Source organism: Callorhinus ursinus, unplaced genomic scaffold (assembly GCF_003265705.2).
Source record: "Callorhinus ursinus isolate GAN/ISIS: 27379988/994484 unplaced genomic scaffold, GSC_fseal_2.0 scaffold35, whole genome shotgun sequence".
In the NCBI taxonomy this organism is placed as follows: domain Eukaryota; kingdom Metazoa; phylum Chordata; class Mammalia; order Carnivora; family Otariidae; genus Callorhinus; species Callorhinus ursinus.
This window is the reverse complement of record NW_027397097.1, coordinates 11,693,711-11,710,181: the sequence shown is the minus strand read 5'-3', so window position 1 is coordinate 11,710,181 and position 16,471 is coordinate 11,693,711. Positions and strand designations below refer to the sequence as shown.

The following is a 16,471-nucleotide window of genomic DNA, read 5'->3' as shown; positions in this document are numbered from 1 at the left end:
ATATTTTGATCTGTTAGAAGAAACTGTATCGCAGAATTTTAAAGAGAGAACAACTTATATATATATGCCAAAAATTAGGGTAACTACTATGAATGGATAAAATATGACTCTAAAAATGAAAAATAAAAAAATGTTTTTTTTAAAAAAAGGGATTGATAAGATGTTGGTTGAAAAAGGGAAAATGAAAAATTCAAAAAAAAAACAGTTAAAAAAATTAACTTTGAAAAACTAATGAATCATGGTAAAAAAGCCATGAATTCTATGTGCAGTATTCCCCTAGCGCTGGAGTTCTCCCGTTCTCCTTGATCTGTAAACTTGGTCTTGGCTTGCTGGCTGTTCCTGCTGATCTTCTGGGGGAGGGGCCTGTTGCCATGGTTCCCAAATGTCTTTGCTGGAGGCAGAATTGCCCCGCCCTTGTCGGTCCTGGCTAAGCAATCTGCTCGGGTTTGATCTCAGGAGATTTCTTCCCTGCAAGCTCTCAGTACAACTTTGGAGGACCAGAGTGAAAATGGTGGCCTCCCAATCTCCACCCAGAGGAGCTGAGAACTCGGGGCCCCACTCCTCAGTGCGCCCCCAGAGAAAAGCAGTCACTCCCTTCTCCCGGGTCTCCGGCCACACTCCGTGCTCACCCGGCCTGTGACTGAGCATTTCTATCTCTGGGACCCGATGCTGTTTGGAGTCTCCAAACCCAGCAGATTCCTGTGGTGCCCTCCCATGCCACTCCTCCTGGGGGAGGAAGGGGAGTCTCCAGATCTGTCGCTTGTTGGGTCCCTGCTGGAGGAGCAGTTGCCCGACTGGGCCGCGGATCACAGTGTATGGCAACCCCAAGTTGATAGCCCGCGCCTCGGCTCCGCCTCTGCAGCCGGCTTCCCCGCTCCAATACCAGGGAGCTCTGCCGCACTCAGGCACCCCCAGTCTTTCTGTGACCCCGAGGGTCCTGAGACCACACTGTCCCGCGAGGGTTCCACCCCCCGCTTAGCCACTGGAGCGACGTCCCTCAGCAGAGCCGACTTCTAAAAGGTCCGATTTTGTGCTCTGCGGCTCTATCACTTGCCAGAAGCGGCCGACGGAGGCCCCCTCCCCCGCCGTCTATCCTCCCGAATATCGCCTCGGATTCACTTCTCCGCACGTCCTACCTTCCAGTAAGTGGTCGCTTCTCTGTTCAGAAAGTTGTTGCTACTCTCCTCTTCGATCTCCTGTTGAGTTCGTAGGTGTTCAGAATGGTTTGATCCCTATTCAGCTGAATTCCTGAGACCAGATGAAATCCAGGTCTCCTACTCCTCTGCCATCTTGCTCCCGCCCCTCAGGATGTCTTACATTTTTTAAGCTGTATGAATAAAGGGAAGAAAATTACAGTTGCACCAACTAGAGTTAGGAATTGCACAATCCCCAAATTGCTATACACCATTCCTGATTGCCCTTGCCCTGAGTCCTCCAACTTATAATAATAATATTATAAGGAAACGAACGAGGAGCAAATGAAGAATACAAGAGAGTGGGATAATATATACTCAAGATAGCTCTCCTTTGGGAAAAGCCTGAGGCAGATTTAGGAGAGACTTGCTGTGAACTATTGACAAGGAAAAATTTGAATTATATAATGAAAGGGTACATTTTGTTTGACCACTGGAGGGCTTCTGTGAATAGTGCCTTATTGTTATTTCTCCTGGTTGGTATTGGAAAATCAATAAGTTAGGTGAAATATATCTTTATGTGTTTTGCCTGTGCTCCCCATTGAGGCTGGTACGTGGAATGGACTTGGAAATACAGTACAAACCACTAAACAATTCTGGAATATTACTCCTGTATAATTTTTTGAGAAATCATTGATTTTCGTAGCCTGTTATTTATAGATTCCTTTCTCCCTTACTTTGGTCCTGCAAGGCTGAAATCATTTGGATATGGATCTATAATTAGAACCTAGAGTAAATGACTTGGTGTTTGAGTAGGGTATGCGTTGATCACTGCGGGGACCCTGTTAGACCAGCTCAAATAATCTGAGCTGCCACAGAAGCAAATGAATTGAATGCAGATACTTTAGAAATGAACCCATGTGGACTTCTTACAGGAATACTTTCTCTCTAGCCATATATATTTTGTTTAATACAGATTTGGTTTTGGAAATGCATGTGGCTTTTCATGTCCATAAAGAAAGCTGCAAGGAGCTAATTCAGTTAATATATTTGAAATTATTTTTGAGGGAGTGGAGAGATCTCCATTACCTGGATAGAGGTAGGGATGGGTGGTGGCAGGGTAGTACGACCTTTCTGGAAGTTTTGGATAAGATAGATAAACTAAAATGATTAAAAAATTACTGTTAAGTCAAGAAGGCTAGGGATGATTACACTGCTCATGGCTTCTTTGTCAGCCTAAGAGCCACCTAACTAGTTTTAAGAGGATCTTGTGCTGCATTGAAGAGAAAACCTAGGAAGATCAATTGAGAGAGGAATATCCCTTTTAGGGAAGAGTGACTACAAGCTGTGTGGAAGCTCGGCTGGCTAGGAAGTATGTACCCTGTCCCACCTGTCCTAGACCTTTTCCAAAGGGTGCAGTCATCAACCCAGGATAAAAAAAATCAACGGGGGCAGTGTCCCAGGCAGTGTCCACGAGAGCAGGAAAATTAATTAAGAAACCATAAAGTTGAGGTTGCTTCTGACACTCAGGACTACAGGGTCCTCGTGGAGGAGGTCAGAGCTGAGGAAGAAGTTAGAAGCTGAAGGGCAGACAGCACCACAGTCTCACTTACTATTAAACTCTAAAATGGCTCAAAAGAGGGACACCTGGCTGGCTTGGTCGGTGGAGCATGTCACTCTTGATCTCAGGGTTGTGAGTTTGAGTCCCAGGCTGGGCATGGAGATCACTTAAACAAACAAAAAAAATGAATAAAGTGACTCAAAAGATTAATTTTTACATTTCAAAATTTAGGTTTAGAGAGAAACTCTGATAATTACTGTTCCAGATGTATTGACTTCTTGGCTACCCGCTCCTAATCTCTATTAGCACCAATTCAGCAAATTTGTCATTCACAATAAAAATGTGTGCTTAAGGGGCTCCTGGGTGGCTCAGCTGGTTGTGTTTAACTCTTGATTTCAGCTCAGGTCATGACCTCAGGGTCTTGAGATCAAGTCCTGATTTGGGCGCCATGCTCACCGGGGAGTCTGCTGGAGATTCTCTCTCCCCCTCCCTCTGCTCCTCTCCCCCAACACACACACTTAATCTCTTTAACTAAAAGAAATGAATAAACTATTAAAGAAAGTGTGCTTGAAACATAAAATATTGTGATATCAAATAAAGATTAATATATGATAATATTGTCAGTAAATTGTCTTAAGATCATCTCCAATTCAGTAATGCAGGGAACTACATGGGCCTTTTTGAAAATATTGAATCTATCACTTTTTTATTTCTCACACAGGCAACCACCTAGTCAGACCACAGTCACTATACATATATTTCATAAAGTGCTATGATGTTTAACATCAGGGAAAATGCTGTGTTTCCACTTAAGTCAGTGATGGAACCACTAAACAATAATATTTAATCCAAGTAGTTGCCACTGTTTGTACAAGCGAGAACTGCAAATCTTGTTGCCTGCAAGGAGAGGCACTTCAAATGGATACATTTTATAACAAAATATTAACACTTAAAAGTCTTAACTTAAAAGCAGCTTTTTAAAAAAGCATCTTTTGGGAAATAATGTTGTCAGAATCTTTCTTAACTTACCACCACCTCTAAACTGTTGGCATTTTTGAAATTCTCCTTGTTTTATAATTTTGTTGAAAATTTACACTCCACTAAGAAAAGTATTTTGCAATTATTGTTGTGGATATAAATATTGTGGTTCTCAATGCCTCTAAATACTGGGAATTGGTGTTAAAAAGGACTGTACTAAGGGAGTGGATGGCGATGTTGTATGTAATGTAATAGAATGCATAACAAAATGTATTAGACTAATATATTTCATATAAAAAGGTGCTAGAGGAGAAATTTAGATTAAATCTCAAAATGCAGTGTTTATTATTCTTTACTAAGTGCATGGCAGCATTACTTGAGGTGCTAGATGATCTATGTGTTTAGATCACCTGGTATTTTTCTGGGACAGGGCAATATTAGAGTTGGAATTTTCTGTTTTTAGGTAGTTGGGTCTGTGCTCAGGCAAAATTGTACCTATACACTCTGGAGTAGGCTGGGAGCCAAGAAGGAAGAAATAGAAGAAAGGGAATTGTTAATCACATAATTTTATTTGATTATCTCCACAGATGTGTTGTTCAGGGTAGTATATACTAATCATAAGTAGCTAATTAAAGTGGAATTAATTAAAATTACATAAAATAAAAAATTCATTTAGAGTAGTCACATTTCTTATGCTCAATAGCCACATGTGGTTAGTCGCTACTGTCTTGCATGACAGTCTTCTATAAAATAGACGTTTTCCATCATCCCAGAAAGTTTTTAACTTTAAAATATACACTTTATTAAGTTATGATTTAATGTAATACAACTTGATGAATTTGGAGATATGTGTACACCCATGAAACCATCACTACAACTTTATAGGACTGAACACCTATATTAGTGGACAAAACTGGAGGCTTCTAAAATAATAAAATGGATTTTACATATTCTTACTTTGGAATAAAGTAAAAACACTGATCAGTTTGAAACAACATGAACTTAATTCCCTCCCTTTTTAAAGAAATCTCTACTTTGTCACTAAGGTTAGAGCACGCTCTCCTGTGTTATTTCAGGTACCTGCCAGAAATGGTACAATGGTGGAGCGATGTCATGAGCATCTCTGGCCCATGAATTTTGGCTATTAGTATCATTTTTCTACAAAAAAAGAACTATATGTCAGGAGTTAATTTCACCTCCTGGAGGAGCAAATTTTAAGATGAATCTGAGTCATCTTGTTTTTGGAAAAACAGCCAGAAAAGAGGACTTCTAGTGGCCAAATAATCTGAGAGTAAGAAACAATGATTATAGTCAGTAGAGTTAAATTTCATTTTGAATGATCCATGAATTCATGAAAGGTAACACAAGATGGGCTAAATAAGAGTTTTTCAGTATTGTGCATAAAATGCTATGTATGGAACAACCTTAATTCTGTGAGCAATAAGCTGGAGTTTAGACCAATAATTAGGTTACCCATTACAAATGATGAGAAATTGAGAAATGAGAGGATGTCTAATCAAAACATATGGTTATGGAAAGCTTTGAGTAGAGGAGCAGGATGGCGGAGGAGTAGGAGACCTAAATTTCATCTGGTCGCAGGAATTCAGCTAGAGGGGATCAAACCATTCTGACAACATATGAACTCAACAGGAGATCGAAGAAAAGAATAGCAACAACTCTGAAGAGAAAAGAAAGTGGTTGTTTCCACATACATAGGATGTGCGGAGAAGTAAATCTGAGGCGATATTTGGGGGAAAGATAGCAGGGGAGGGGGCCTCTGTCGACTGCTATCTGGCAAGTGATAGAGCAGCAGAGCACAAAATTGGAACTTTTAGAAGTCAGCTCCGTTGAGGGACATCGCTCCAGTGGCTAAGCTGGGGTGGAACCCTCGCTGGGACCATGTGGTCTCAGGGCCCTTGGGGTCACAGAAAGACCGGGGGTACCTGAGTGTGGCAGAGCTCCCAGGTATCGGAGCAGGGAAGCCATCTGCAGAGACGGAGCCAAGGAGCGGGCTCTCACCTCAGGGTTGCCATAAACCGTGATCCGTGGCACAGTTGGGCCACTGCTCTTCCAGCAGGGAGACAAAAAGCGGCAGATCTGGGGAGACTCCCCTTCCTCCCCCCAGAGGAGCAGCGCGGGAGCGCACCACAGGGATCTGCTGGGTTTGGAGACTCCATACATGGTCATGTGCCAGAGATAGAAATGCTTGGTCACAGGCTGGGTGAGCACAGATTGTGGCTGGAGACCAGGGAGATGGGAGTGATTGACTGCTTTTTATCTGGGGGCTCACTGAGGACTGGGGCCCCGGGTTCTTGACTCCTCTGGGGTGGAGATTGGGAGGCCACCATTTTCACTCTCATCCTCCAAAGCTATACAGAATGTTTGCAGGGAACAAAATCTCCCGAGAGCAATCCCCAGCAGATTACTTAGCCCTGACCGGCAAGGGCGGGGCAATTCCACTTCTGGCAAAGACATTTGGGAACCATGGCAACAGGCCCCTCCCTCAGAAATTCAGCAAGAACAGCCAGCCAGGACCAAGTTTACCTATCAATGAGAATGGCAGAATTCCAGTGCTAGGGGAATACTGCACATAGAATTCATGGCTTTTTATCCATGATACTTTAGTCTTTCAAAGTTAATTTTTTAAATTTTCTTTTCTTTCTTTTTTTTATTCTTTTTCCCTTTTTCAACAACATCTCATCAATCCCTTTTTTAAAAAACATTTTTTATTTTTCATTTTTAGAGTCATATACTATCCCTTTGTAGTAGATAGCCTTATTTTTGTTGTGTATATATATATCTATACATATAGAAGTAGTTCTCTCTTTAAAATTTTGCGATACAGTTTCTTCTAACAGACCAAAATATACCCTAAATCTCTAGTGTATGGCTTTGTTCTAGTCTCCTGCCTGATCATATTCTCTCCTTTTTATTTTTTTTTTAAATCCTCTTCTTTCTTTTTCAACCAACTTCTTATCTTATCAATTCCTTGTATAAAATCTTTTATAATTTTCATCTTTACAGTCATATTCCATCCCTTCATCATATTTACCCTTATTTTTGTACATACATAAGCTTTTCTTTCTTTAAAATTTTGGGAGGCACTTTCTTCTAACAACCAAAATAGGCCCCAAATCTAGTGTGTGGCACTGATATGTGCACCAGCCTGTTCATATTTGATCATATTCTGTTTTTGTTTGTTTGTTTATCTTTATCTTTCTCTTTTTTTCTTTCTTTCCCTTTCCTTCCCCTCAGTTTCAGGTCTCTTCTGATTTTCTTAGTGTATATTTTTCTGGGGTCATTGATACCCTGTTAGCATTTTGTTCTCTCATTCGTCTATTCTCCTCTGGACAAATGACAAGACAGAAAAAATCACCTCAAAAAAAAAGAACAAGCGGCAGTACCAACTGCCAGGGACCTGATCAATACGGACATTAGTAAGATGTTGGAACTAGAGTTCAGAATGATGATTTTTAAAGATCCTAGCTGGGATTAAGAAAAGCATGGAAGATATTAGAGAAACCCTTGCTGGAGAAATAAAAGAACTAAAATCTAACCAAGTCGAAATCAAAAAGGCTATTAATGAGGTGCAATAAAAAATGGGGGCCCTAACGCTAGGATAAATGAGGTAGAAGAGAAAATTAGTGATATAGAAGACCAAATGATGGAAAATAAAGAAGCTGAGAAAAAGAGGGATAAACAACTACTGGATAACGAGGGCAGAATTCAAGAGATAAGCGATACCATAAGACGAAACAACATTAGAATAATTGGGATCCCAGAAGAAGAAGAAAGAGAGAGAGGGGCAGAAGGTATATTGGAGCAAATTATAGCAGAGAACATCCTTAATTTGGGGAAAGAAACAGGCATCAAAATCCAGGAGGCACAGAGAACCCCTCTCAAAATCAATAAAAGTAGGTCAACACCCCGACACCTAATAGTAAAACTTATGAGTCACAGAGACAAAGAGAAAATCCTGAAAGCAGCTCAAGACAAGAGGTCTGTAAACTACAATGGTAGAAACATTAGATTGGCGACAGACCAATCCACAGAGACCTGGCAGGCCAGAAGGGACTGGCACGATATCTTCAGAGCACTAAATGAGAAAAATACGCAGCCAAGAATACTATATCCAGCTAGGCTGTCATTGAAAATAGAAGGAGAGATAAAAAGCTTCCAGGACAAACAAAAACCAAAGGAATTTGCAAACACGAAACCAGCCCTCCAAGAAATATTGAAAGGGGTCCTCTAAGCAAAGAGAGAGCCTAAAGGTAACATAGATCAGAAAGGAACACAGACAATATACAGTAACAGTCACCTTACAGGCAATACAAAGGCACTAAATTCATACCTTTCAATAGTTACCCTGAATATAAATGGGCTAAATGCCCCAATGAAAAGACACAGGCCATCAGATTGGATAAAAAACAACACCCATCAATATGCTGTCTGCAAGAGACTCACTTCAGACCCAAAGTCACCCCCAGATTGGAAGTGAGGAGGTGGAAGACCATTTACCATGCTAATGGACACCAACAGAAAGCTGGATGGCAATCCTTACATCAGACAAATTAGATTTTAAACCAAAGACTGTAATAAGAGATGAGGAAGGACACTATATCCTACTTAAAGGGTCTATCCAACAAGAAGATCTAACAATTGTAAATATCTATGCCCCGAACATGGGAGCAGCCAATTATATAAGGCAACAAATAACAAAAGCAAATAAACACATCCACAAAAATGCAATAATAGTGGGGGACTTTAACACCCCCCTGACTCAAATGGACAGATCATCTAAGCAAAAGATCAACAAGGAAATAAAGACTTTAAATGACACATTGGACCAAAGAGACTTCGCACATATATTTAGAATATTCCATCCCAAAGCAACAGAATATACATTCTTCTCTAGTGCCCATGGAACATTCTCCAGAATAGATCACATCCTAGGTCACCAATCAGGTCTCAACTGGTACCAAAAGATTGGGATCATTCCCTGCATATTTTCGAATCACTGTGTTTTGAAACTAGAACTCAATCACAAGAGGAAAGTTGGAAAGAATTAAAATACATGGAAGCTAAAGAGCATCGTACTAAAGAATGAATGGGTCAACCAGGAAATTAAAGAAGAATTAAAAACATTCATGGCAACCAATGAAAATGAAAACACAACTGTTCATAATCTTTGGGATACAGCAAAGGCAGTCCTAAGAGGAAAGTATATAGCAATACAAGACTTTCTCAAGAAACGAGAAAGGTCTCAAATACACAACCTCCCCTACACCTAAAGGATCTAAAGAAAGAACAGCAAATAAAGCCTAAACCCAGCAGGAGAAGAGAAATAATAAAGATCAGAGCAGAAATCAATGAACTAGAAACCAAAAGAACAGTAGAACAGATCAACGAAACTAGGAGCTGGTTCTTTGAAAGAATTAACAAGATTGATAAACCCCTGGCCAGACTTATCAAAAAAAAAAAAAAGTGAAAGGACCCCAATAAAGAAAATCATGATGAAAGAAGAGGGATCACATCCAACACCAAAGAATTACAAACAGTTATAAGAACATATTATGAACAATTATATGCCAGCAAATTAGATAATCTGTAAGAAATGGATTCATTCCTAGGGATGTATCAACTACCAAAACTGAACAAGGAAGAAATAGAAACCTGAACAGACCTGTAACCACTCAGGAAATTGAAGCAGTCTTCAAAAATCTCCCAACAAACAAAAGCCCAGGGCTAGATGGCTTCCCAGGGGAATTCGACCAAACATTTCAAGAAGAATTAATACCTATGCTTCTGAAACTATTTCAAAAAATAGAAATGGAAGGATAACTTCCAAACTCATTTTAGGAGGCCATCATTACCTTGATCTCAAAGCCAGACAAAGACCCCATCAAAAAAGAGAATTACAGACCAATATCCTTGATGAACATGCAACAATTCTCACCAAAATACTAAGCAATAGGATCCAACAGTACATTCAAAAATTATTCACCACGACCAAGTGGGATTTATCCCTGGGCTGCAAGTTTAGTTCAACATCAGCAAATCAATCAATGTGATACAATACATTAATAAAAGCAAGAAGAAGAACCATATGATCTTCTCAATAGATGCAGAAAAAGCATTTGACAAAGGACAGCATCCTTTCTTGATCAAAGCTCTTCAGAGGATAGGGATAAAGGGTACGTACCTCAATATCATAAAAGCCATCAATGAAAAACACGCAACAAATACCATTTTCAATGGGGAAAAACAGAGCTTTCCCCCTAAGGTCAGGAACATGGCAGGGATGTCCATTGTCACCACTGTTATTGAACGTAGTATTAGAAGTCCTAGCCACAGCAATCAGACAACCGAAAGAAATAAAAGGCATCCGAATTAGCAAAGAAGAAGTCAAACTCTCACTCTTTGCAGATGATATGATACTTTATGTGGAAAACCCAAAAGACTCCACCCCAAAACTGCTAGAACTCATACAGGAATTCAGTAAAGTGGCAGGATATAGAGTGAATGCACAGAAATCAGTGGCATTCCTATACACCAACAACAAGACAGAAGAAAGAAAAATTAAGGAGTTAATCCCATTTACAAATGCACCCAAAATCATAAGATACCTAGGAATAAATCTAACCAAAGAGCCAAAGAATTTGTACTCAGAAAACTATAAAATACTCATGAAAGGAATTGAGGAAGACACAAAGAAATGGAAAAACTTTCCACGCTCATGGATTGGAAGAACAAATATTGTGAAGGTGTCAACGCTACCTAGAGCAATCTACACATTCAATGCAATCCCTATGAAAATACCATCTACTTTTTTCAAAGAAATGGAATAAATAATCCTAAAATTTGTATGGAACCAGAAAAGACCCCAAACAGCCAGAGGAATGTTGAGAGAGAAAAGCAAAGCTGGCGGCATCACAATTCCAGACTTCCAGCTCTATTACAAAGCTGTCATCATCAAGACAGTGTGGTACTGGCACAAAAACAGACACATAGATCATTGGAACAGAATAGAGAACCCAGAAATGGGCCTTCAACTCTATGGTCAACTCATCTTTGACAAAGCAGGAAAGAATGTCCAATGGAAAAAAGACAGTCTCTTCAACAAATAGTGCTGGGAAAATTGGACAGCCAGATGCAGAAGAATGAAACTGGACCATTTTCTTATGCCACACACAAAAAGAGACTCCAAATGGTTGAAAGACCTAATTGTGAGATAGGAGTCCATCAAAATCCTAAAGGAGAACAGAGGCAGCAACCCCATCAACCTTAGCCGCAGTAACTTCTTCCTAGAAACATCGCTAAAGGCAAGGGAAGCAATGGCAAAAATGAACTATTGGGACTTCATCAAGATAAAAAGCCTTTGCACAGCAAAAGAAACAGTCAAAAAAACCAAAAGACAACTGACAGAATGGGAGAAGATATTTGCAATTGACATATCAGATAAAGGGCTAGTATCCAAAATCTATAAAGAACTTCTTAAACTCAACACCGAAAGAACAAATGATCCCATCAAGAAATAGGCAGAAGACATGAATAGACGATTTTCCAAAGAAGACATCCAAATGGCCAACAGACACATGAAAAGGTGCTCAACATCGCTCGGCATCAGGGGAATCCAAATCAAAACCTCAATGAGATATCACCTCGCACCAGTTGGAATGGCTAAAATTAACAAGTCGGGAAATGACAGATGTTGGCAGGGATGCAGAGAAAGGGGAACCCTCCTACACTGTTGGTGGGAATGCAAGCTGGTGCAACCGCTCTGGAAAACAGTGTGGACATTCCTCAAAAAGTTGAAAATAGAGTACGACCTAGCAATTGCACTTCTGGGTATTTACCCCAAAGATACAAATGTTGGGATCCGAAGGGGTGTGTGCACCCCAATGTTTATATCAGCAATGTCCACTATAGCCAAACTGTGGAATGATCCAAGATGTCCATCAACAGATGAATGGATAAAGAAGAAGTGTTATATACATACAATGGAATATTATGTAGCCATGAAAAGGAATGAAATCTTGCCATTTGCGATGCTGCGGATGGAACTGGAGGGTATTATGCTGAGGGAAATAAATCAATCACAGAAAGACATGTATCATTATCTCACTGATATGAGGAATTCTTAATCTCAGGAAACAAACTGAGGGTTGCTGGAGTGGGGGTGGGGTGGGAGGGATGGGGTGGCTGGATGATAGACACTGGGGAGGGTATGTGCTATGGTGAGCAATGTGAATTGTGTAAGACTGTTGAATCACAGATCCTACCTCTGAAACAAATAATACATTGTATGTTAAAAAAAAAAAAAAGAAGGTAGCAGGAAGGGAAATATGAAGGGGGTGGAATTGGAGGGGCAGATGAACCATGAGAGAGTATGGTCTCTGAGAAACAAATTGACAGTTCTAGAGGGGAGGGGGTTGGGGGAATGGGTTAGCCTGGTGATGGGTATTAAAGTGGGTACGTACTGAATGGAGCACTGGGTGTTATATGCAAACAATGAGTCATGGAAAACTACATCACAACTAATGATGTAATGTATGGTGATTAACATAACTTAATAAAAAAAAGCTTTGAGTAGAATGGAAAAAAAATAAAGAACATATGGTAATGGAAAGTAATGAGTTTGGATTTTTGTTAAAGGAATGTAAAGAGTTTTGAAATACATATATAAACCAGCAGAATCTTTAAGGTGTGACATTGATCAAAGGACGGATTCAGTAGGAAAATCTTGACCAGTTGTCTGTGTTAGTCAGAAATAAAATAAATTGTTAGTAAATTTGGTAAAAAAAAAAAAACAGAATGTAGATTTTAGTAAAACTTTGTAAGGAAAGAGGCTAAATAAGGATATTGGTAAAACAGAAGACTCTACAAATGAAGGGGTCATGAATGTACTTAGCTGAACCACATAGCATAATCCTTGATTAAGTATATTTTTCTCTAAAACCAAAAATGTATGTGTTTCACTCAAGGAGAAGGTGGAAACCTTCTGAGACTTCTCTCTCTGCCTCTTTCAATTGGCCAGTAGTATGCAGACAATTTTTAGTGTAAAGTGGAAGAGAACGAGGAGTCAATAATGTGTGTAGGATACACTGGAGGAAGTATAGTATTTTCAAAGACATGGAAGCAAGAATTGCAGAGTGGATTTGAGGAATTGCACCTATTCAGAAGCCTAGGGAATAGAACAACAAGCACAGTGAAATGAAGTATGTTTCATATCGTGGCAGGCCTTAAATGTTGGTATAAAGCACCTGATACTTACAAGATGAACATTCTATATGAGGAAAAGTGAATAGATTTAACTAGTTTTTAATATTTGCACATGCAAACCATATTTTAACCCCAAGCCATGAAATCCCATATTCATTTTCTATACCTTTCACTGCAAAAAGATAAAAGAGCAATATTCATCTCAAAAAACCTGGAGGGTACACAGGAGGTACATTTAAATTTTTAAAGAAATCAGTCTGAGCTCTTCTTTTGAGGTATACAATTCAAATTAATCTCCAGCTAAAACAAAGGAAATCAATTATATACCACAGGCTAGCTTTACAGAACATCCTCCCCTGTGTTTAGGTAATATAGGGCCTGGGGGGGTGGTGCGGAGCAAGATGGCAGAGGTGTAGGAGACCTGGATTTCGTCTGGTCCCAGGAATTCAGCTGGATAGGGATCAAACCATTCTGAACACCTACAAACTCAACAGGAGATCGAAGAAAAGGTTAGCAACTCTCTGAACAGAAAAATGACTACTATCTGGAAGATAGGACATCGGAGAAGTGAATCCAAGGCAATATTTGGGAGGATAGATGTTGGGGGAGGAGGCCTCCGTTGGCCGCTTCTGGCAATTGATAGAGCCGTGGAGCACAAAATCAGCACTTTTAGAACTCTGTTCCGCTGAGGGATGTCGCTCCAGTGGCTAAATGGGGGGGTGGAACCCTTACTGGGAGAGTGTGGTCTCAGGACCCTCAGAGTCACAGAAAGACCAGAGGTGCCTGAGTGTTGCAGAGCTCCCAGGTATCAGAGCAGGGAAGCCAGCTGCAGAGACGGAGCCGAGGAGTGGGCTCTCAGCTCAGGGTTGCCATAAACTGTGATCCAGGGCACAGTCGTGCAACTGCTCTTCCAGCAGGGACCCAACAAGTGGCAGATCCGGGCAGATTCCCCTTCCTCACCCAGGAGGAGCAGTGTGGGAGCCACTGCAGGGATCTGCTGGGTTTGGAGACTCCACATGGGGTGGGGTGCCAGAGATAGAAACACTCGGTCACGGGCTGGGTGAGCATGGAGCGCGGCTGGAGACCGGGTAGATGGGAGTGACTGCTTTTCTCTGGGGGCGCACGGAGGAGTGGGGTCCTGAATTCTTGGCTCCTCTGGGGCGGAGATTGAGAGGCCGCCATTTTCACTCTGGTCCTCCAAAGCCGTAGGGAAAGCTTGCAGGGAATAAAAGCTCCTGAGATCAAACCCGAGCAGATTGCTTACCCAGGACCAACAAGGGCGGGCAATTCAGCCTCCGGCAAAGACATTTGGGAACCACGGCAACAGGCCCCTCCCCCAGAAGATCAGCAGGAACAGCCAGCAAGCCAAGACCAAGTTTACAGATCAAGGAGAATGGGAGAACTCCAGCGCTAGGGGAATACTGCACATAGAGTTCATGGCTTTTTTACCATGATTCTTTAGTCTTTCAAAGTTAATTTTTTTAACTGTCTTTTTTTTTTAATTTTTCTTTTTGCCTTTTTCTTCCAACATCTTATCAATCCCTTTTTTTTAAAAATATTTTTTATTTTTCGTTTTTAGACTCATATTCTATTCCTTCATAGTAGTTACCCTTATTTTTGGTATATATATATATATATATATAAGTTGTTCTCTCTTTAAAATTTTGCGATACAGTTTCTTCTAACAGATCAAAATGTACCCTAAATCTCTAGTTTATGGCTTTGTTCTAGTCTCCTGCCTGATCACATTCTCTCCTTTTTTTCTAATCCTCTTCTTTCAACCAACTTCTTATGTTATCAATTCCTTTTATAAAATCTCTTATAATTTTCATCTTTAAAGTCATATCATATTCCATCCCTTCATCGTATTAACCCTTATTTTTGTACATATATAAGTTTTTCCTTCTTTAAAATTTTGGGAGGCACTTCTTCTAGGAGACCAAAATACGCCCAAAATCTAGTGTGTGGCACTCATCTATGTCTGATCATATTTGATCATATTCTCTTTTTTTGTTTTGTTTTTGTTTGTTTTTATCTTTTTCTTTATCTTTTCCTTTTTCTTTTTTCTTTCTTTCCCTTTCTTTTCCCCTGGTTTCAGGTCTTTTCTGATTTGTTTAGTGTATATTTTCTGGGGACGTTGGTACCCTGTTAGTATTTTGTTCTCTCATTCATCTCTTCTCTGGACAAAATGACAAGATAGAAAAAATCACCTGAACAAAAAGAACAAGAGGCAGTACTAACTGTCAGGGACCTACTCAATATGGACATTAGTATGATGTCAGAACTAGAGTTCAGAATGCTAATTTTAAAGATACTAGCTGTGTTTGAAAAAAGCATGGAAGTTATTAGAGAAACCCTTTCTGGAGAAATAAAAGAACTAAAATCTAACCAAGTCGAAATCAAAAAGGCTATTAATGAGCTGGAATCCAAAATGGGGGCCGTAACTGCTAGGATAAATGAGGCAGAAGAGAGAATTAGTGATATTGAAGACCAAATGAGGGAAAATAGAGAAGCTGAGAAAAAGAGAGATAAACAACTACTGGATCACGAGGGCAGAATTCGAGAGATAATCAATACCATAAGACAAAACAATATTAGAATAATTGGGATCCCAGAAGAAGAAGAAAGAGAGAGAGGGGCAGAAGGTATATTGGAGCAAATTAAAGCAGAGAACTTCCCTAATTTGGGGAAGGAAACAGGCATCAAACTCCAGGAGGCACAGAGAACCCCTGTGAAAATCAATAAAAATAGGTCAACATCCCGACATCTTATAGTAAAACTTATGAGTCTCAGAGACAAAGAGAAAATCCTGAAAGCAGCTCGGGAGAAGAGATATGTAACCTACAATGGTAGAAACATTAGATTGGGAACAGACCTATTCACAGAGACCTGGCAGGCCAGAAAGGACTGGCATGATATCTTCAGAGCAATAAATGAGAAACATATGCAGCCAAGAATACTATATCCAATTAGGCTGTCATTGAAAATATGTAATATAGGGCCAGGGACTTAGCACTTGACTGCTGGTTGAGAACATTCCTCCTTCTGTTCTGAGAAATCTGCATGATGAAGCCAGAGTTCATGATCTCTCTTTTTTTTTTTTATATTCAGCCACTGTATAGTAGTACATCATTAGTTTTTGATGTACTGTTCGATGATTCATCAGTTACATATAATACCCAGCACACATCACAACATGTGCCCTCCTTAATACCCATCACCCTATTACCCCTTCCCCCCACTCCCCTCCCTTCTGAGACCCTCAGTTCTTTTCACAGGGTCCATAGTCTCTCATGGTTCATCTCCCTCTCTGATTGTTCCCCTAAGCAATAGCACGGAGTTCATGATCTCTTAAGGCCTCAGTATATCTCCTATCACCATTGCTTTGCTTTGCTTGTTGGACTTTATTTCATTGTGTTGGAACTGTTTAAAAATTGGAGGTGTATTAGTTTCCTATTTACTCATTGGTAAAACTACACAAATGTATTCTTTTAGTTCTGGAGGTCAGAAATCTGAAATCAGTTTCAGGGGACTAAAAGTCAAGCTGTAGGCAGGTCTGGAGGCTCTGCAGGGGAGA

General features: G+C 40.2%; 1 long non-coding RNA gene across 1 annotated transcript in view; it reads left to right on the top strand.

Annotated features, from left to right (window-relative positions):
- The first annotated feature begins 1,077 nt into the window (after positions 1-1,077).
- Positions 1,078-16,471, top strand: part of LOC112806225 (uncharacterized) — a 198,357-nt gene continuing 182,963 nt past the window's right edge. The window contains exon 1 of the long non-coding RNA XR_012374522.1: positions 1,078-1,142. This is a non-coding gene — a long non-coding RNA (uncharacterized lncRNA). The remainder of the gene's footprint in view (positions 1,143-16,471) is intronic.